This window comes from Lycium ferocissimum, unplaced genomic scaffold (genome assembly GCF_029784015.1).
Source record: "Lycium ferocissimum isolate CSIRO_LF1 unplaced genomic scaffold, AGI_CSIRO_Lferr_CH_V1 ctg2729, whole genome shotgun sequence".
NCBI lineage: Eukaryota > Viridiplantae > Streptophyta > Magnoliopsida > Solanales > Solanaceae > Lycium > Lycium ferocissimum.
In genome coordinates, this window is record NW_026723476.1 from 37851 (window position 1) to 62024 (window position 24174).

Here is a 24174-nt window from a genome sequence, read left to right on the forward strand (position 1 = left end):
ACAGGTTACTCCTTTATCCTATGATACTGCCTATGTTCCCATATAGTTATCACTCTGCACAGGTTACCGTTTTACGCGTGATATGCTTTACAGCTCTTACTATGTTGTTACTGTTCATGTCTTACATACTCAGTACATTGCTCGTACTGACCCCTCTTCTTCGGGGGCTGCGTTCATGCCACGCAGGTACACCCAGACGGATCGAAGTTAAAATAGAAGATGTTCCAGCAAAGTTGGCAAGCTCCATTTGGCCTGGAGTGTAGCCGAGTCAGAACACACGTGCCAGGAGTCCTGATTACAGTTAGAGACTTTGCAGACAGAGTCGTGGGTTTCAGGAGTCAGTTTGTACTACGATACAAGTTATGTATAGTTACATATTTTATTTGATTCTAAAGCAACAAAAGAATATTTCAAAGAAACCTTGTTATGTATACTTGACGTAGAGATTTCAAAAAAAAATTAGTACGTAGAAAGAGTCAGTGGGTTCGCTCGGCTCCGGTTGCGGGGTCGGGTGCCCATCACACCCTAGTGAGATCGGGGTGTGACAATAATCTTCTTACTCTTATATACTCACTTTCTTCTTTTCCCTGGTGTTTCCGCATCAGGCTTATCAAATTCTAACCTTTAGAGAAAATAATGTCAACTTGCCCTGTAGCACTTGCCACTTGAACTTCAATACCCTGTTCAATCAGTACCTTTAACATATCGCAACGTCGATTACTGGGGCACGCATACTGGTCAACGTAACCACACATAAAATATCGTATATATCTCTACTAAACCTTTCTTACCAAGTATCCCCAATACTATTTAAACTCGTCCTAATTCTGTAGCCGTAACACGTCTTCTCTCTCATTGTGTTCCACCTTATCTTTCGCAATCATCTAGAATTTCCAACCTTGAATTTCACACGTTTCTAATTTCCCTCAAGCTATTCTAGTTTCTCATCTTTCTCTTATGTATGGATCCGTAGGACTTCTTAGCACACTTCCCAGGGGGTCACCCATCCTAGTACTACTCTCACCCAAGCACGCTTAACTTCGGAGTTCTGATGGGATCCGGTGCGTTAGTGCTGGTATGATCGCATCCATCCTGCTGTGTGTCCTTATCACATGGCTAAAACAAGTTGAAGTTCTAACGAACCCCAATAAAAATTCTTGTAATGCATCTCCCTCCGGATTGGAGAGGTCCCTTACTCTCCTGACCGAGCAAATGTTGGTTTAGCCTTCAAAACCCCCAATAATAACTATCAATCAGTACTCTCAACTGTCTTCCATTCCTAATTTTAAGGTTCCTAGTGGTGGCCAAAACCATCTTAATCACAGTTACCTATAAGTACTTTGGTTTTTGGTTCCTTTAGAATTCCCATTCGTCAACTACTAATGATGTCCTGCAATAGTTGCACACACATAAGAAATTTCAATAAAAGGCCCACATACCTGTAGCCGGCCTGTCCTACTCTTAGTGGATTGTGTTGAAGTATCCTCCATCGCCGTCCTCCCGCCATTGATGTCCGGCCCTCCCTTATCTGCCCCATCTGAATCCGAGGGGTACGAATATCCTGGCAACTCCTGATTTATCGAAGGACAAGATAAAGGGCTAGAATACTCGACAACGCTCATAGACGTAGCTTCCCTAACATAATTCTCCAACATAGGAGAAGCTAGAGGGATCAATTATGGTACAGCCACGGGAGCCTTCTCCACCGGTGTCACATACGAACCCTCAGACGGGTCCGTCTCGTAACTATCATCCGACAGGTCCGTCTCGTAACTATCTTCCGACGGGTCCTCCTCCATGGAAGTCAGGAACTCTGGGGGGATCATCTCGGGGTCCTCGGAAGGGTCTGTCTCAATAGAATAGCTAGGACTCCTCCTACTCGGTCCTGGGATCTGTGGTCCCGAATCCACCTTGGGGGCATGCACCCTCACTGTCTGAAGCCAATTTCTTCATCTCTAGTCAATCTGCACCTACCTACAAGGAAAAAAGGTCAGAAATGATCTTTCCTAGACTCTAGCTCTATCGCACGATCTAAGATAGACGGAAAGGTCAATGATTCCTAAATGCTTCGACCTCCTCGTTTATAAGTGTGGTGGCCGCTTCACACCCATAAAGTTGACTACTACTAAAGCACACGGTATGTGAGTAGACAAACCTTGAAGAATTGGTTGGTCCGATACCACTTTTGTCACGACCCAACCGATGAGCCGTGATGAGCGCCTGACCACTACTAACCAAGCACCCTCTTAGACTCGTATTTGCTTCTTTACTAATATGTGTTACAACATCGTGGCCCATAAATAATCTATAACTGAGCTATGCTGTCTCCTGGACAAGAAACACCGTCTCGAGAACTCACGGCCAACGCATACATATAAACATAAATATTGAGAGTAGTAGTGCAAGCCAATTAGGCCGCTACATATACTGTACAACAAAACGAGCGCCGACAAGGCTGCATAACATCACGGCTACATATCACTGTCTATAGACCTCTATGGAATACAGACTATAGAAAAGACAGGGCAAGGCCCCTGTCATACCCATATATCTACGTATCAAGATAACATACCAAAAAGGGCTGAAGTTCCGAGCCAAATGGAGTGCACTGACTACGGCTAAGGGGAGGTCCTACTGATCGGGATTGTCTGGCTGGCTACCTAATCCTGCGGGCATGAACGCAGCGTCCACAAAAAAGGACGTTAGTACGAACAGTGTACTGAGTATGTAAGGCATGAATAATATCATAATAAGAGACATGAAACACAACATGAGAAAAGAGATAACCTGTACATCTGATTGCCGCTTAAGGAGGATACCATGCATGCTTAACCTTTTAAAGAAAACATTCTTCTTGCATAAGAACATAATAGTTCTGCGAAACGTGCAGCCTGATCCATATATATACATACATACATATATATATATATATATATATAACCGCGGAACAAAAGGCCCGATCCATACCCATATATTTCGCGTTCGGGCATCCCGCGTCCGGGACGATATCATAATATACCAACTGATCAGGTGGTTATGCGTATATAACGCCTCGCCCTTTTCCCATATCCCCTATATATATATATATATATATATATATATATATATATATATATATATATATATATATATATATATATATATATATATATATAAATGAAGCCCAAATAAAGCTACGACTCTATCGGAGTGACGTATGGTCGGTAACCTCCGATTTATGTTATGGAATATATCATTACTATATCTCACCTCGAAGGAACAATTCATAAGTGCGAGGTCAACAACAATGAGAAATTCAAGGAAATCATGGAATAAACTCAATAGGCTCATCATAGCATTTAAAATCACAAGCCTTTAAACTTTTAGAAATGGGATCATCATCCTCATCGTCATCATTATCATCTTGAAAACATAATCATCTTAGTGTCATAATAATCTTTAAGAATCGTGAATCTCTAGCTTGTGGGAAAAAGGACATCATGGAAAATATATATAAGTTCGCAAGAAAAGAGTCATCATTTTCATCATGGTCATCATAGACACATCTTGTTTTTAATATCGTAAAAACCTTGAGAATCATGAATTTCTAGCTTTGCGGGACAAGGATGTTACGGAAGACATATATGGAATCGTAATGTAGGAGTCATGCCTTTAGAAAGAAAGGGGCTAGCCTTAACATACCTTTCGATCTCCTTAGCGATTCAACGTTTATCCTTCCAATCTCGTAAATCTACATATAAACCATTCGTACTATGGTTAGGCTCAATGTCATATACTCATCCTAAGTCTTGGATTTAATTCCATCTACGGTCTGTCGAAATTCGGGCAGCATCTCCCCTGTTTATATGCCTAGCCCAAATCATGATTCAGCAACCAACAACAACAACAATATCAACATCAACAACATCATTACCAACACCATTATGTTCCATAAAACATCCCATATGATGTTTTCCAACTTTCTCAATTAACAAACTCATTATATGACTGTTTAATAGTTTTACCTCCGTAAATAAACCGAAACTAATATTAATAAGGAGAAATTCATAACTTACTCCCTCTAGTATTGCAATATCTTCACTTGCCACCTTGAATTTGAGACAAAACTCATCGATGTATGATTTTATAATCGCAACTATACGCTGTCTGGACCAGAATCCGGGGATTATACTCAATTTGCGTTAAAATTTGGTGTATGGAAGTTGGTGGATGGTTCCAGAAATTTAGAGAGGTTTAGAGTATGTTTTGGAAGAGAAAATGAGGGGGTAACCCGTTTTATAAGATTTTCGGCTCGGGTTGCACCGACCTAAAAAGTACTCAGCGCGTTCTCGCCCACTGGTAGCGCGTTCGCGCAGACCATTTTTCCTGACCTGACAGCCCGACTTGTAATGTCCATATCTCCTTACTTCGATGCCATATCGACGAGCGATTTATTGCGTTTAAAACTAGACTTCATGAACTTCACTTTAGGCTTTTGCTTTGCCTCAAAACTTCACATATACTAAAAGATATCCTTTCCTCAAGTAGGGTCAAAATTGCCCCTCATATTTTCTCCAAAGTCCAACAAGCTTGGTTTTCCTTAATTCACTTGCTCTCCATTCTTGCCATAGCTTATTATGTGAACTAAACCTTCATGTCCATAGGATAAACACATGCAATCATATATATTCCCTTGAGGGCAACTCCAAAGTCCATACTTGAAACGACCAACACGTACGAATTTCAACATACAGAACTACGGGGTGTAACAAGAAACCTTAGTAATTCTCATCAGTAGCAAGGTTATTCAAGAGTATTGATAATAATTCAGCACAAATTACAAATAAAGCAGGGGACAGGGGGTCACCCTGTCTCAGACCCCTAGTGGATCTAAAGAAACCATTTATAGTTCCATTAAGTACTATAGAGTACCAATTGTTAGAAATGTGTCTGTAGACTAAATCAATCCCCATTTCATTGAAACCTAGTTTCCTCATAATTCTGCATAGATTAGGACAAGATACCCTATCATATGCTTTAGCCATTTCCAATTTCAACACAATTTTATCATGCGGGTTTGGTTTAGAAATGTCTTTGACTAGTTCTTGTGCAAGTAATATACTATCAGTTATAGCTCTCCCTTGTATAAAACCACTCTGGTTATGGGATATAATGATGGGAGGGATTTTACTGATTTTGTTAGCTAGGATTTTTGCAATTATTTTACTAAGAGTGTTACACAAGCTTATAGGTCTAATGTCAGAAAAAGCTTGAGGTTGGGGACATTTTGGGAGCATAATTAAGCAAGTATGAGAAACATACTTTGGTATCTGTGCCCCTTCAAAGAACTCATTGATAGCATTGTGTATATCTTGCAGTATGAAGTCTAAACATACCTGAAAGAACTTTGCTCCAAACCCATCAGGGCCTGGGGCACTGTCAGGGTCAATACTCTAAATTGCATTTTTGACCTCTTGAATTGTGGGCTTGCCTGTCAACATGGAATTCATATCATTAGTTACCAACTGGGGTATCTTATCTAAAATTCTGAAACATCCTTTGATTTCCTGGTAGCTGAAAAGATCTTCAAAATGTTTAATGGCAGCTTTTGCTACATTCTGAAGTCCTTCTATCTTGTGCCCCTCAGTATTCATTATGTTGTGTATGTTCAGTCTCGTCTTTCTATCTTTTATGACTTTGTGAAAATAAGAAGTGTTCTTGTCTCCATCCTGTAGCCACCTTGCTTTGGCTTTTTGTCTGAATATTTCATCCTGATTCTTTCTAAGAGTGATGTACTCAGCTTTTGCTTTATTAAGATTGCTCTTGTTCTCATCACTAGGATCCTCAGTATATTTCCTTTCTAGATCTTTTATATGTTTGTCAGCAACCTTAGCATCCTTATAAGTATCTCCAAACTTTTCTCTGGACCAACAACTCAATTTTCTTGCAACTGCCTTCATCTTATTGTGTAATTGCCACATAGCTGACCCCTAAGTTGGTATATAGCAAGCTTCTTTTACAGCATCTTTGTATTCTTTGTGATTACACCATATTTTGAGAAATTTGAAGTATTCAATGGGCCTTATCTTATATTCTCTTTCTCCATTTCTACTAGCAGTGGAGCATGGTCTGAACCTGTCCTTGGCAGATGTGTTTCTATTGTGCCATTGAACTTATCCAACTATTCTTTATTATACACTAATCTGTCTAATCTTTTCCAAATAGTCTTGGGATATCCCCAACCATTACACCAAGTATATTGCGCACCAGAATACCCTGCATCTGTGAGACCAAAATCTGTTAAACATTATAAGAAGTCAAAACTTTTCTGCATATTATAGGGTGCACCACCCTGTTTTTCCTCAGGACAAGTGATTACATTGTAATCACCTATCACCCTCCATGGTCTCTTTAGTTTGTTTGACAAACTCAAGAGTTCCTCCCATAGGGGTTTTCTAAGTGGGATGGTGCACTCTGTATAAACAATAGTTAGATAAAAGTTAATGCACCTACTGATGCAAGAGATATGACAAGTAATATGCTAATGTGAGTTAACAATAATTTGGACTGTAAGAGAAGAATCCTAAAAAACCAAATTTTGTTATTAAGGTTGCTGTGAACATGCTGAAACCCCAATCTAAGCATGTAATTGGTAATATGTTTGGATTTCTTTTTTGGTTCTTGAATGCATATCAAAGGGAGCTGGTCCTGTGCTTTGAGACTTTTCAGTCTCTCACAAGCACCCATGGTTTTAATGCTCCTTGCATTCCAAGATAGGAAGCTAAGCATCAGTTGATTTTAGAGGGTGTGGATCTGGATCCCTTAAGGGTTCCAGTTCTATCCTTTTGGAGGAGTTTAGTTCCTCTTGGGGGTTAGGTTGTTTGAGTTAGTAAGTTGATTCATGTTATCATTGTCAAAATTTAACTTCCTTCTCACTGTATGATTCTCCTCATTGTCATGGGCAATCTCACTATCACTGAGAGTGGAGTTATTATGATTGAAGCTGATTGTTTCTTGACTCTTTGTAGCTAGATTGTCTTCATTGCTTTCAATTGTGTTATCCTCAGCAGAGAAGTATTCCTTCTCCATTAATTCCACTGCATTTTCTGCACCTGCATCTACATCAACACTGTTAAGGATATCATATCTATCGTTAATTTCTACATGTTTTTCCTTTCCTTTCCTTCCTTGGATCACAGGTGGAATGGTAGTTCTATTGCTTTCTTTTATCTGCACTAACTCTTCCTGAGTTTGCACCCGTGTGCTTCCTGATCATTGTTTATGTAGAATGACACCTTTTTCTGCTTTTTTTTTTCTCCTTCTTCTGTTATGGGGGTGTCATTCTAACTGAAGCTGGGGGGTATTTTTGAATAGTCTTGACTTGGTTTTCCAGGATCCCCTTTCCCTTTCTCCATCTCTTGACTTTGTTTTCTCAACTCTTCTATGTCTTCTTTAGAAAAACCTATTCTTTCTGAGCTGTTATCTACTAACTTTTCAGTAATCATGGCTTGTACTTCTGTATTATCATTAATTTATGTGGTTCTTCCTTCATCATCCTTGTCTTCTATGATATCCATCTTATCAGATTCTGGTGTTCCTCTCTCCTTTGTTTCTTGTCTCATTACAGGAATTCTATTTGGGGGGTGTTGGATCCTATTGTTAATGTTATTTAGTTGGATGGGTTCCTTTATCTTCTTAGAATTTTGCCTAGCAACTTGTGTGTTGGTGTTTTGAGGGGTTGTTTTTTTGTATATCATTCTCTATTTGGATTCTTCTATATTTCCAATTACCATGCCCTTCCAATTACCCCCCGTTTCTTTCCTTCTCTATTTGGATTCTTTGGAAGTTCCTTTTAGGCGAATTGAAGAGTTCTTGGCTGATTCTCTCTTGTGGTAAGTCTCCTAACCTAGAATTCAATACCTTATCTTCCGTAAGCTTGAATCCATGCTAGAAATCCATTAAAATCTAAGAAGAAAGATGAGTTTTGTTGATTATTTCATAGAATGAGTTCTAGTCGTTCTAAATGGGAATTATTAGTGGATTTATCCAATCTAATCATTGAATTTGATGATTTCATAGCTAATAGGCGTGAATCTTCCACTTATGTTGATGAAATTGAATGTTGGGAAGTTAGGGTTTATACCCAAATTGGGCGTTTCCACTTGAATCTCTAAATTGACCCATTCTTGGGTTATTTTAGCAATTGATTAGTAGGATTGAACTCCTAGAACGTTGAACTGCATATTTCACGAAATGATCGTTTTAACCTTATGGGCCCGTTTCCCCCTTTCTCTATAGTTGAATTTGATTCGAAAGATAAGTATAGTAATATGGGTTTTGTTCTTCCTTATTTCTAATCTAGAACTAGATTAAGAATAGACTTTGAGTATTTGGAGGCACTACGAAATGGCAAAGCAAAGGTGTGATTGTTCGTGGCTCCTGCTCAGCTACCAGGTAGGTTACGACTTACCTTATGGTTAGACTTCGAATAGCGAAGCACATGTAGAGTTAGTGATTGTTGGAGAAAGCATGTTACGCCTTCGGGTATGAAGTTGAGATGGATTACTTAGGTTGGTATTGTTGTTCGACTGTGGCTTGTCGCCTTGTTGTGATCTATTAACTTGTTGCCACGTTTGTGATACTAAACTTGATATTGATATATTCTTGTGATATATGTCCATGTGTGGCACTGTTGATATTTATACATTCTCTTGGCATTGATATCATTCATGCATTCATACTCATACATTTGAATCGGGTTGCGGGCCGCAACATATATTATTCTTATATTGGATTGGGTTGCATGCCGCAACATATATTATACTTATATTGGATCGGATTGTGCGCTGCAACATATTTTCTACTTATATTGGATCGGGTTGGCCGCAACATATATTAAACCTAGTTTGGACTGGGTTGCACGTTCCGCAACATATATATATTGGATCGAGCTGTGCGCGCAGCAGGTACATGGACTTCGCTGGTCCCCCATGGGTGATGACTATCGAGGCGTGGAGGTGTTGCACTCTGAGCGTGTGTGTATCATTGCATTGCATATGCATTCATCATTATCATCTCATTTGCACTTATTGATCGGATTCGTGGATTGTACTTGTGGTTGTGATTACTTGAGGAATTGTGGGAAACTTGTGTTTAGATGCTTCACCATGGGCTATGATCCGGTTGTTGATGTTTCTGGACTTGTGATACTATTTTGGATTGTGTTATTGACACTTGATTGTGAGCATGATTATCTTTCAGTCTCTTTCTTTATATATGTTAGCTAACTGTTGTCGGCCTATGATGCCTACTCAGTACGTGTTAGCTAACTGTTGTCGGCCTATGATGCCTACTCAGTACGTGTTGTTTTACCGATTCTACCTTGCTGCATTATTTTATGAGTGTAGAGTTCGTGACTGGATCGACTTTCTCTCCTCGAGATTAACTCCTGAGGCCTTGTTGACGAGCATCTAGGGTGAGCATATGGCCAGATCTGCAGCCCGGATGACTCCTCTCATTTTACTTGTCTTATTCTCTATTTCTGAGACAGTATTTTATTTTGAGACTATGTATTCAGACTTATAGTTATGTAGTGGCTCTTGTGCCTGGACCAGATTTTAGGATTGATGTAATATTTCCGCACTTATTTATTTATCTACTTCAGACTTGTTAGATACTTATGTTGGTTGGTTTATGTTATTGTTATATAAATGTTGGTTAAGGGACGGGTTCGCCTACCAAGAGGGAAAAAGGTCAGTGCATGCGCGTTCCTAGATGTGCGACATGACAAATAAAACCGCAAACCTGTCTGTGTAACAGATTCAACTATTCATCTGATTTATTATCAGGCTTTTTAGTGGCAAAGACTAGTTGATAAAAATTCTTAACACAGAGCAAATCTTTCATTTTGCCCTTCCAAATGGCATAATTGACGCCACTCAAAGTAACTATTCTTCTAGTGTTTGCTTCAATCATTTATCACAAATACAGATATTTCGAACCAATGCTCTGATACCACTTGTTGGGAATAAAATAGACTCGAAAAAAAAATTCACGGTATTAGTGATAAATGCAGAACACTAAGTTATGGTTAAATCAGTAAGAATAAAAAGAAAAAATAATGACACCAAAATTTTACGTGGAAACCCTTTTGAATAAGGGAAAAATCACGGGCCAAGAGGAGCAACTGATATCACTATAACAAGAAATTTTACACTGTGTAGTCACGAGTATAAATACTCCAAAGACCACTACACACTTAAAAGAAATAATACTCTTTTAATTTTCCTACCTCACTATAATAACGCTCACACTCTATTTTTCATAGACCATTTCCCTACACAGTATATGGTATAACTCACTCCCCTCTCTAACACTCAGATATATGTCTGAGATTGGTGTTTTTCGGTGTGTTTGTAAACTGAACGAGAGCTCCCTATTTATAGGGATGGAGTGTGTCAATTTTCTTCTTGGCATTAAATTTGGCCGGTGCCAAATTTCCAAGTTGAAGATTTCACTTTTGAAATCCTTGCCTACCTTTTGCAGTTGTCAAAGACAAGAAAGCTTTTTCTTCCTCAAAATAGGGGCTGGACCCCACACTCTCCAGGTACATACATGTACCGAATGCAGTATATGTTATGATATGCATAACTCGGCATTTATATGACATTGTACGAGCATGATTCAAAATCAAGTGCACATGATAAAAACTCCACTTGATTTCATAACTGATGCTCCTCGCACTACTGCGCATACATGAAAGTACAGTGATTCTAAAGGGACAGATGCATATCCACATGTAATAACTAGTTGACACTCAAGTCATGGATCAGACCAGACTCATCAACCCAAACTCATGGTGGGAGGGGGGAGGAAATATGATCGCTAACTCACAAATTGTGGACCACATAGACTCATCAGCTCAACCACCGACGTTCAAGTTGTGGGTCACACTAACTCATCAGCTTAACACATGTATATAATGTTAATCACATATGCAAGCATTAAGAAATATGTACAGTGCATGACTAAATAGTTCAAATCATGTAATCTATCATACTGCTTTGAAATGCTTTTACTTGAGCCAAAGGTCTATCGAAAACAAGCTCTCTACCTATCCTTTCCAGACTACTAAAAATCTGGAATTAGCTACGAACTTCATCGCTAAATTTCTCGTAGCTAACAGAACTTTATGATAATCTGTCGCTAATCCATCGCCTAATAGGATTAGCAACGAATTTTGCTATTTAGCTGCAGAATATGTACTTACACCTGAGCCCGCATATGACCGCAACAACTGAGACCAGTTGGCTCAAAAGCGAGCCTTCACCGCTACCCTAATATGTCACAAAAGTGATCCCTGGATTGCAAGTGCGAGCCACGAAAATAGAACTTGACCTCCACTAATGCGACGCACAACGAAAAAAAAAAAAATTGCAACAGCTAGAATGTGATTTCTTGTCCAAGACGCACCTTAGCCCTTCGATTCCCAATCCGAACCAATCCCAACACACTAAATTGACCTATAAAAAATCTCCAAGCTTGAAACTAGACAAAATTACTCAAACCAGAACGTACCGAGAATCGTACCAAAACTGCTGAACAACTGCAAATGCTCGTTACAGATTTCCTGCTATCATCCTCATATAAATTTATACAAATGGTCCTACTTGAACAATTTAAGTGCGGAATTTTTCTTTAACTTTAGCTCCAAAGCCTGCGTTTCCATTATTTCTACCTGGAACTTTCTCAAACATCCAATTCTCATTTATTTGAACTGTTTCAGTTCGAATTTTCTGATTTGCGTTAATTACATACTTTTAAAAGTAATGTTTGTGATATAACAAATACTCTCATATCCATATCAAGTCTATTAGTTACTGCAATAACCCATTCCAAATCTCTAGAGGCATAATACTCCGATCCCACCTTTTTTTTTTACGCACTCTTCTGAATAATAGTGCATGGTACTAGAATTCTTAGAAACACATTTTCACCCTTCATAACTCTAATCATGGGTTTCTGTAGCCAGAAAAGAGCTTTAGCCTGCTCTAAGTTGGTTTTAAGAATTTTTATTTCAAATCGATCTTATTCAAGGCCGATTGTGATAATTACAGATATGTTAGCTTCATTTTATCGAGTAGAGCTACCCAATCCATGAATGACACTAATATCAATGTAAAACCTCAAATGGCATGATTTGCGCACTAAATTGGTACTTGTTATAGTAAGCCAAGTCAGCACAGAATATTAACTGATCAAAATTGGTGCAAATAGGCTCCAATCGATTCTAGATCTTCTTTCGATACTTCATGTTTTGCGCCTGAATGGATTTAGAAGACAACAATGTTTTCTTCGTTTGAAGCTACAACATTTTGTTCGAAACTTGATGTAAACAAGCTCTTATCAATTCTAAATCTAGGTTCAGCTTAGCTTCTTTATCTCTAACGGGAAAGCCGTCTGCAATGAAATGTGCAAGCACGGCTTGGGGAAGGACTTTTACTTGTTTATTTAATTTAAGATTAGTATTCATTTTATTTAACAAGGAACTTATCCACTCCATCAAACTAGTTCCGGTTTGATTCTTAGAAATCCTACCTAACAGTTACCAAAATAAATTCGGATGGATCGGGTTATTTATGGGTTCGGGCCACATGGATCAATAAATTAGTGTCACTTATTCAATCAAAGCCTACATATGCCATCTCATAATTCAGTTAAGAGGAGGGGCATTATTAACACAAAAATTAACATTAAGGGCGCAATTGGGGTTCAGTAGGCAGAGGAGGGGCGCTTTAACCCGAAAAGTAATATTAAGGGCAATTAGGGTCCAGTAGGTAAAAGAAGGGGAGATTTAAGTTATTTCCAATACATTTGGGGCAGTTTTGACCCTTTTCCGTTCATATATTTATCACTTAACCCTGATTAGATGATACATTATCACTTTAATTTTTAATTGCTGAGGCTACTGCATTATTTGGCATAAACAACGATTACAAGTAAATATTTACCGTAATTTTATGGGACGAATTTGCCACACTAAATTGAAATCCTAAGATAAAGTTTAGATCCATCATATTTGCATGGATAACTTAATTACTTTCTCTCCTTTCCTTTTAATCAGTTTTAATTATCGGATATTCTCCACCTCTAGAATAATCCAACTTTCTGTAACCTCAATCTAATGGTATTGGTTGCCGATATTTGTAAAAGAACCAGAGTTTTCAACTTTGACTTATTAATTGTACAACTCTCTTTATAATCACTGCGTGAAACATATGTTTAGGATGTGCAAGATGCTGCTTTAAGCATGTCGTGGGAAATCTTAGTGGCCAAGTTAAAGAAAGAGGCCCATAAAAATAAAGAAATACAGTATATAACGTTGAAGACTAGAACATAGTAAGCGAAAAGAAAAAGCCAAAAAAAAAAAAAAAAAAAAAAAAAAAAAAAGAAGAAGAAGAAGAAAAAGAAGTCCATATAACTAGCTTAAAATGAGAAAAAACACACCCCCCCCCCTCCCCCCCCTCTCCCTCACCTTTTCCTATTGTTCAGGCCCTCATTCACACAGTGGCGGAGCCACATACATCCAAGGGGTGTCAACTGACATCCCTTCGTCAAAAAATTACACTGTGTAAATATGTAAAAAGAAACTTTTATGTATATATACTATGTATTCAACCCCCTTAATTTCATCGTATGTTTATTTTTTTATATTTTGACACCCCTTATTAAAAATTCTAGTTCTGCCACTGCTTTCACATTAAGATGCAAAGAATAATAACCGGTGTTACACTTTGAATTAATTATCTGTCATGGAGCGTGCATAGTTCTATCTTCTTTTATCAAGTAAAACTTTTATGTACACAGATAATGTGAAGAATTTTTATATTATAAAATTACCTAAAATTAATTATGAGTAATCTTCCATAACAAGTGAAATTAGTTACTAAAATAAAATAAAAAAAACTTATTGCAATATGTTAAAATATATCCATAGTGTAAAAATTATTGATATTGTTAGTGTGTCTAATTTAATCTCCTCGTTTAAATAAGACGCGGTCTTTTCATCCCGGAATTAAACCGATGCCTTATTAGAATCCATAATTTTTATTTTTATTTTCATATGTTTTTAAGTGTTTAGCATTTTTAATCTACCAGCAGCCAAGTATTCTAACATTTCTTTGGTAAAGAGCAAGTCAGATGGTTTTTCAGATGCGTGTGGTTGGGTCTGATCTTCCTTTTTTATTTTTGTTGTTATTGTATTTATTATTTAGGAATTGCTCATAGATATTCTTTTCATCTGTCAATTTCTACTTTTAACTGTTAAATATGAGCCAAAAAACAAGCCTCCTGTACTTCTATGGGAAAAAGAAATTATTTCATGTAAAGCTGCCTACCTTAAAGATTTTCTTGGAAGCTAGTCACAACGTCGCCTATCTAATTTTCCAACATCTAATTTGCAGAATCTTACTAGTTTTTCTTCTCTTGTTTCTCGGAAAAAAGAAAAGGGAAAGGATAATCGTATATAAGTTCGTCTTAACGCAGCATTCTAATAAAGTATGCTACTAAAAGAAATAGGTTTAACTTCTAATAAAGTTAACAAATATTACACTATCAGCTGTCTAAAAAAATAAAAGAGATTACACGGAATTGTTCATATGATCATGTGAAATTATTTACCTAAACATATATAACGATCCATCCGATCATTTTGAGTACTAGAACTCTTTTAGCTAAATGACACTTCCTGTAGGTCCAAAACTGAATTATTTATGGGAATAATTAGCACGGGCCCCGAGGCAACTGGATGCGTATCGGAGAAGAAAACCAAAAATGAAAGACTTTGAGTAGAAAATAAAATAAGAACTGACCAAAGTGAACATTAGGAGTAAACGGACTCAGAATCGAGGTTTGAAAGCTTCCATAGGTTTGGATGGTGATTTATGACTTAGTTGGAAAGTTGGACAGATCCTGAGGGGCTCGGGAGTGATTCGGGTGGAGTTGCATTCAAGTAGAATTGAAAGTTGAACATGGTCAAATAGATCACTAAACGACCCAGGATTCATGATTTGAGAGTTTCAACATGTTTGTTGATAATTTTAGAAGTTGTCCATAAGTTTCGGTAAGATTCTGATGAGATCTAACGGGTTTTGATCGTGTCGCGCTCGTATTTGATGTTTTGACGTTTTGAGCATAAACAATATAACATCAAGTAAATGACCTCTAAATTGTGTTGTGATTGAATCATTACAACTGTATAGTGATTTCGAAACCATAACAACAATCATTGAATTTTGAGGTCGTATAAGAAAGTTATGGTCTTTTTAGCGCAAATAGTTGTTGCTGGTTTTCTGGTGCGAGGTTTGTTCATCGCATTCACGAAGGGTATATTGCGCGAAGATGGATTTGGGAGTTAACCAACCAACGCATAAAATTGCTCTTTGGGTCCGCTAAGGGGTCCTGCAAACATGAAGAAGGAAATTTGCCTGGATAGTGCTTTAAATGGACAGATCTGGATTTTTTATATTCTTAGCATATTTGGAGTTCTAGAGCTCGGGATTGGGCGATTTTCACGGCGTTCTTCTCAATTTGACGAGGGGTTATATCCAATCTTTGTTTTTTGTATTTCCCATGATTATTTCAGTTAGTTATCATTTTTATCTGTGTTTGGGTTGAAAAAAAGGGTATTTTCGCCTTAGAACTCAAGAGAATGAAATTCTTTGATTTGGGATCGAATCGCTGATGGAAATGGTTGATTTTCTGAATTTAGGATTTACGAGTTATGGGTACACAAATTTTTTAATAAAATTTCAATTTGACCGCGGGGGCTCAGGATTTGACTTTTCAACCAGTAAATTTATATACCAATATGGGTATCTATGGACTCGTATTCTTAGGTAGATTATGTATTTGATCAAATTATGATTGTTCAGAGGCTTTAGGGAAGAGAAAGTCCGTTCGTGAGCTTTGAGACCTCAAACCAAAGGCAAGTTGACACTTTTCAGACTTTATTGGGAGTACGTTTTCGTGAATTGACTAATTAATAAGGGTAAGGGTAATGGGGATCCCATACTCGTGAGATGACGAGCACTTGTACGGATACCGATGCCATGTTTGGTGTATTTAGTTATCTATGTGACTATTTGGTGATATTAGTGTGTTCTGAAGCATGCCTTAATTGAATTAAAAGATAGTTATGATGATTAATTGTTTATGTGGTCTTACATCACTCCGGATAACTTGTACCCGTGTGATAAATAAAAAGATGTCTATATGTATGTTCTAAATAGCGTATATGCCTCATGTGTGCATATGATATTCATGTCTTTTATATTAACCTTTAGGCTTACATTCTATGATGAATTGTAAGGTTATGGTCTGGACAAAGCCATGTGATTTCATCCTGGAATGGTTGGTTGCCCGACAGCATGGTCCCGGGTGGAGTGATGTGAATTTACCCTAGAAAGGCTGGTTACCTGATGGGAAATAATTTTAGGGTGGGTACATGAACCTTGCGAGTCCTCATGGGTCATGTGTACCTACTGCGGGATCATGTGTATACCGGTTGTATATGGCTATTGCATTGCATAGCATTGACTTGCACATAGCATTATATTTCATCTTTATCTATGATATAGTGTGTGGCTCGGGTGGCACATCGACAACGACTTGCATTATATTACTTTGGTTTTAAGATTGATTCTTCAGAGTTGACCAGTCAATGCATAAAATTGCTCTTCGTGTTCATGAAAAGGTCCCGCAAATGCAAAGAAGGAAATTTGTTTGGACAGTGTTTTAAATGAATTGATCAGGATATTTGATATTTTCAGCATATTTGGAGTTCTAGAGCTTGGAATTGAGAGATTTTCACGGTGTTCTTCTTAATTTGACATTGGGGTAAGTATCCAATCCCTATTTATGGTATTTCCCATGTCCCCTTCAATTAATGATCATTTTTATCCGTTATTGGGTCGAAAAAATGAGATTTTCGCTCTAGAACTTAAGAGGATGAAATCCTTTGATTTGGGGACCGATTCATTGATGGAGTTAGTTAATTTTCTAGATTTAGGATCTATGAGTTAAGGGTAACTAGATATTGACATAAAATTTCATATTTCGACCTCGGGGGCTCGGGGTAGACTTTTTAGTTGAATTTTCAACTGGTAAATTATATACCAATATAGGTGTATATGAACTCGTATTGTTATTTAGATTACGTATTTGATAAAATAAGGATTGTCTGGAGGTGTTAAGGAATGGTAAGTTCGTTCGTGAGCTTTGAGACTTTGAATGAAAGGCAATCCAAGACTTTGTAGTATCTATTTGGCTTATGCTTTTGATATTAACTAATTAATAAGGGTAATGGTAATGGGGGGTCCCGAACTCGTGAGATGAAGAGCATTTGTGCGGGTACCAAATTCATGTTCGAGATATTTAGTCATGTATGTGATAACGTATGTGATTGTTTGCTGATATCAGTGTGTTCTGAAGCATGCCTTAATTGAATTGAAAGATAGTTATCATGATTAATTGTTTATGTGTTCTTACATCACTCTGGATAACTCGTACCCGTGTGATAAATAAAAATATGTCTAGATGTATGCTCTAAATAACGTATGCCTCATGTGTGCATGTGATATTCATGTCTTTTATATGAACATTTAGGCTTACATTCTATAATAAATAGTAAGGTTGTGGCCTGACGAGCCAGTTGATTTGATTGAATGACATTTATGCTTTCATATGATATTTCATGTATATTACACTTGATGATTCATATGGTTATGCCCGATTAGGGCGAAGTGATGTGCACGGAATGGCTGGTTGCCCGATAGGACGATTACGGACGGGGCGATGTGATTTTAGCTTGAAAGGGCTGGTTACTTGATGATGGGTAGATTGACCTCACGAGTCCCCATGGGTCACATGTATTTACTTCGGTCGCATGTGTATACCGGTTGTATTTGACCATTAAATTGCATAGCATTGATTTACGCATTGCATTATATTTCATTTTTATCTATAATATTATGATATGCTCGAGTTGCATGCATGCAACGGGTTGCATTCTATTGCATTGATTTTACATCTATCTAATCGTTTTGAGAAGTTTCAACTTATTACTGGATTCTTGGGAAGAACCGTGTTGAAGTACTCTATGTGTGATTCTGTTGGATTCTTGGAAGGAATCAGGCTTGTTTGCTTTACTTGATTAAATATGAGACATTATCTGGATTATGGAGGTTGATCATCTCTTATTTGTTGATTACTTAACTATTGTTAAATTATATCTGTCTAAGCAAGTGTTTTTGACCAACCCTCACCACTACTTTAGTTTAGGTCCGACCAACAAAGTTGTTGGGTGCATGTGCTTTCCTTATTCGTATTACACTTGCTGCACTTTTATGTGCAGGTCTATAGTTGAATACTAGTTGACTATGACGTGAAAATTCTGTTGTTTGGAGTTTTGGGGTGAGCTGTTGGCCGATCCATTACACTGGACTCTAATACTTGTTCTTTATTTAATTGTGTTTCTACTTCAACATAGTGTAGTTTCAAAACTCTTATATTTATTTTTAGTTTAGGTGCTCTTGACACAGATCACCAGGTCTTTGGGATATTTCGTTTGTAAATTCTGCATTTATGTTGTATTCAAGACATGTTTTATAGTTTATCACTGATTACGCTTACTTTATGCATGTAAATAATGGAAATAGACTAAAACATGAAAATGATTTACCTATCAGTTTAGGTGTAAGTTCCATCATGGCTTAGGAGATTTTGAGTCATGACAAAATAAAGCAAAAATCAACCTTGCATGCTCTTTGTTACGGTTCACTTTTACGAAGGTGCATAAAAGCTACTAAGAACTTATTGGTGCTCTTTCGGATTTGTTTTGAAAAAGAGTCGCCACCTAATTTTTAGGGAATTAGGAAAATCGGGTTCAAAGGATTTATTCAAATGCCGTGAAAAAACCTTTGTAACCAAAGTTCTAGGTAAGGGTTTTGTGATCCCCTAGGAAAGGTGTTAGGCACCTAGTATTAAAGATCCGTACAATACGATTGACCTTCGAATTTCAATGTATGATTGTTTGCTTTAACTATTTATTTAGCGTTTATTCCCGTATTTATAAAATCTGTCATTTATTGCATATCATTTGGTTTTTGGAAAAGAATTGAATATATCTCCCTCATATATGAGTATTTTAGGTTTGGATTCATAATATCCGGATAATAATAGCTTCCCTTTTATATATAAGGGTAACGTATCTCATTCATAAGAAAAAGTGTTTGGAAAAAATGTATAAGTATATATAATTACGTTATAATCATACACTTTATTTCGGGTCGGTCCGTATAATACGTTAGAACACCTCATTCTAAAACTCCTTATTTACGAACGTTTTATTATTTGAACAACACTTGGTTTATAAAACGGTCTATTATTATCATGATTTACGTTGGCAAGTGTATGTATGAAATTTATTTTAACGTTGGCTTTAGAGCCAACATATGACTTGTAAAAGGGATCTTTAATTTTTCGGCTGAGGCTTAGCCCATATTTGTCTTAACGGTTTTTTCTGAAAGAATATTTAGCGGCTTTTGGTCCAAAATTTAAAAATTTCTAATTGTTTAGACTTGACCCCAAAACATGCAGGTTTTTTCGATGGGCTTTAATTCCAAAATTTGATGTTGACCAAAAATTGTTTAAACTTAATTCCCTTTTTCAATCCAGAATTATTAATTTTTCAAAAAATGTATCTTTTGTTTTCAAAAAGCCAACTCAATTTACCAAGGAGCATAACATGATTGCGGGTGTGCTTTGAAATCTTTTTAACTTTAAAAAAAAAAGCCGTTCGATTATTCTTATTGTCTTAGAACTGCTATACTATGTCCGGGGTTTTTTAAATCATTTGGGGACTTAAAGTCGAACTAAACGACGTAAGCACCGTTGTCCTAAGATGACTAGTCATACATAAAGATTCTAATAGTATATATGAGTTCTAACAAAGTTTTACAAGTAGAAATACCATAATTTACAAATAAAGGAAAAGTAAGCAAATAACTAAAAGGAAAGGGTAGGCTAGGGGCGTACCCAGCCACTAGTTGGCCATTTTCACCCATGGCTGAACCTTCCATGCATTCAATATATTTGCTTTCATTCTTGTCTACGCTGGACTCGATATTATGAAAGAATCGCCTGTTGGGCCTTCCCCCGACAGGTTGGCTTTGATTTGGCCCGAATGGACCATGCAGTGGAGAAGTGGAAAAAGAAAAGGAACCCGGTTAGATTCATTTCATTGAACTTATCATACACACACGTATACATATATACAACACATATATAAGACACACGTATACATATATACATATATACAACACACATCGTTTAAGTCATCGGGCTTGGGAAATTCAATTAGTCATATTGACTGCTTCATAACAAGATAGAGATACCATAATTCATACAGAGAACCCAACACAAAGAACAACAAGAAAGGCTATGTGCAGGAATTTGACATGTTAATAACAATATGATGCAAAAGTGCAAGGCCTATAGCTCAAGCAGACAGGTACAACACAAGCAGAAACAAAATGCAGACAAACTTGACTATTCAGAGATGGCACATAAGTGATCCTTAAGACACAGTGAAGTTCACAAAAATGAGAAACAATGCAACAGGAAGATATACAACTCTCATGCATACTATAACTTAGAGGAAATGAATGAAAGACAGAAGCAGCTATACCTTTCAACTTCAGCAGGATCTTGGGAAAATAAATGACATAATAAATCCAAATTGTTCTAATGATCTCAGTGATTCAACCTCCTTTCACAAATGAACTCAACACTCAAATTTTAACCAATTCAATCACTTTCCTCTTTTATATAAAATCAATCAAACTATTTATCAATAAGTTCATCATATAGTTTTAATCAAAGAAACAACTTGAACAAGCCAGACTTGATCTCCACTTTCACCCTTTGATATAATGATAGGATTTATAAGGTCGCAATGCATTTACATAGCAAACATATACCCTCATAGGCTTATAGAAGTGTCATGGTGCCTTTTATGTAGAGGAAAGGTGTTATGAACCAAGTAATGCTTGGTTCCCCTTGATCCTCTCCCAAGGCACCTTTTAAAAGGCTTTTCAATGCTATGTGGTCTTTAGTTCACTCATAAATCCTTATGACCATATAAAGTTCTGTCATTAAACCATTCCCAATCACATAATTAAGCAGTATTAATGCGTGCATTGATGATTTAATTAGTTTGCTTATTATATTATAATCACTTAATTACCCTAATCCTCTGTTGACCATGGAAAGTTCAAACAAGTATGCACACTGTATTCCAAGACTAGTTAAGCTGAGTGTATGCATCCAGTTTCATTTTTTATTTCATTACAACCAAGATAAATGCCAGATATCATCTCCCAATGTCAAGGCAGGTTCTGAACACACTTGACTACCAATGTCAGGAAAAATGCATAAGAACAGGACAGACTTTAAATTCAAGATCCCAGTACTTTCTTCAAGGTCATTTAATTAGCCTAGGTGAAATCCTGTTGACACTTAGTGTGCTAGCATAATTTAAAACCTCCCAGGACTCTTCCTTTCATTTTAAACATGAGTCGTGCACAACAGGACATGACAAAACCGAACTGTACATCCTGCAACCTTAGGAACTAGACAACACTCCTTTAAGGTTCACTCATTCTTCCATAATAGCTGCATATTACCCCTTTAGACATGGACACTCAGCAAATCAAGATGCCATTTTTAGATTAGCCTTAGTCTGCTAAGATAAGGATCACTCTATCTTTCTATTTTAAACTCACATAGTTTCAATTGGAACCCTTTACTTGTTTCATCCTTAGTGTATGCTAGTTAAATCATACCAATGCCACACTTAGGCTATTTCAAGAGAAACTAAGAAGACTTAGGTGAATCCCAAACCATTTTAGACAGATTTAAACATACTCAGATACCATTAAACCTATTCAGACCTCTTCAGCAGTTTGAATCCCATTTTTAACTTATTTAAGCATGTCCAATCTCATTAAGACCTGCTTTAGACTAACTGTAGCACCTTACTTATTCTGGTCAAGGTCTATACAACAATATGACATGAAACAAATAGGTTGCATCAGAAAACAAGTTCAAGATTTTTAGGATAACATACTTCAGTTAAAATACTATCACATGCTTTAGGCCAACTCTAATGGATTATTACAGTTTAATAACAACCTCATACATTCAAGAAGGATTAAGCATTGTCATTATAGGATCTTTCAAGTCATTTATGTTAAACTACACGTACCTTATGTCATTATATTAAAAGGACAAACAGTTAAGCAAAGGTCTAAGCATCATTTAAAGGTATCCATGTTCATAATACCTTTTCCAACAAAGTACTATCAGAAAAATTGTTCAAAACAAATGCATAGTTAGCCTATTAGTTGGTTCGAACCAACAAAACAACTATAACGAGATTAGGCATATGATTAACACAAGTATATTGTTCAGGAGGAACCCTTTCAAACCCATAACAAATTAAATCATATGCTAGAGTAGTAAACTAAGTCACACAATTACTGACTAAGCTAAAAACACTTAGTAGCAAGGAACAGGCACTATCACATAAATAGAAAATAACTAGAAAAGTAACTAAAAATAATCAACAAGATTAAAGTGTCACCTTTTTTAGGCGCAGCCGTGAGCAGGAATGAATTTGAAGCCTTTCTGTTCCCAAATCCCAAACTCAGCCACACAAAAAGAAAAACACAAATCTTTAAAACAAAGGAGACTCGAACCTTAAAAATCTAAGTCTTAAAATTTTAAAGAGAAGCCTAAATCTTGAGTTTTAATACTCAAATTCAGGCCGTGAAAACACTTCTCTTTTTTCCTTTTCTATTTTTTTTTTTTTTTGAGGTATGACAGAACCCCCAAAAGACACTAAAATCCTAGTCCATTGATGTAGATGACATAAATTTCCTGCGGAACTTTTGCTTGTGTGTGGAATCAACAGCTAAGATTATCGCAATACAACAATGAACGGCTAGATTAGAGCCGATTTCCCTCGATCCAATTGGTTTTCGAAGAACCAATGGGCATCGAGGGTTCCAAAAGGGAGAATCAACACCCATTAATGCAATTGTACCTCAATTCAGGAGAGAATTTTTTTTTTTTAAAAAAAAAGTGAAAATGAGAGCGATTCTATACCTCTAAAGTGGCGTTTGGTAAAAAATGAGTGGATGCATTAATTTTTTTTCCGCAAATGAATGTACAATACTGAGTGGAGTCTGAATCCCTCTGAGTTTTTCCTATTTTTGGGCGATGAGAGAGAGAGATATTGAGGCGGCTCCTAGGGTTTTGCTAGAAAGAGGAAAGATAATAGGGTAGGGGACGTTTGGTTTGTTTTGTTGTGAAATGAGGGTATTGAGGGGGTATTACCCCTTAAGCCAGCTTCGTTTGGGTCGGGTCCTGGTCCATTTTGGACTGGGCTCGGTCCAAATTTTCAAAGAAATGAGTGAAGGTCCCTTTCATATGTATATTAGGTGTATATACGCATATAAAGGGTAAAATGGGTAAAACAAAACATGGGTATTTGATTGTTGACCATAATACTTTAATTAAAATCAATTTAGGATGTAATTAACCTTCTACTTAATTTAAAACACGGTCAATTATGCCAATGGCTTTATCTTGCAAATATGGCCTTAATTGATTTTAATCTTAATTGATTATTTCCATTATGGCCATATTTAGCCTAATTAACCAATTAAAGTTAAATTACATTAATGGCATTAATTAATTTGACCCAATGAATTTGGTCATTTCAATTAAAGCCACTAGGAGGCTAAATTTGCGAAAATGACCCCAATTGCCTTAAACCATGAATTGATTAATTCAAGCGTGGTCATAAAAAAAAGCGATTAAATAATTTAAAATCAATTTGCAATAACCCCCCCCCCCCCCTCCCTAATTGACTAATTATCCTAATTAAACACTAGAAACAATTATGATTAATTCTAACAAATTATGCCGATACACAAAATTGAGGATTGAGGGGTAAAATGGTCAATTCTTTTAATTAATCAAATTCCTTGGATTAAAGGGTATAAAATATTTGCCAATTTGATTTTTGACGATTTAAAAAATTAAATAAATAATTGTTTGAAATTGCTTTTC

The 24174-nt window shown here is 36.7% G+C and overlaps 1 pseudogene; it reads right to left on the reverse strand.

The window, feature by feature from the left end:
* Nucleotides 1-971: 971 nt before the first annotated feature.
* On the reverse strand, nt 972-1089 carry LOC132043699 (5S ribosomal RNA; annotated as a pseudogene).
* Between the last annotated feature and the right edge of the window lie 23085 nt (nt 1090-24174).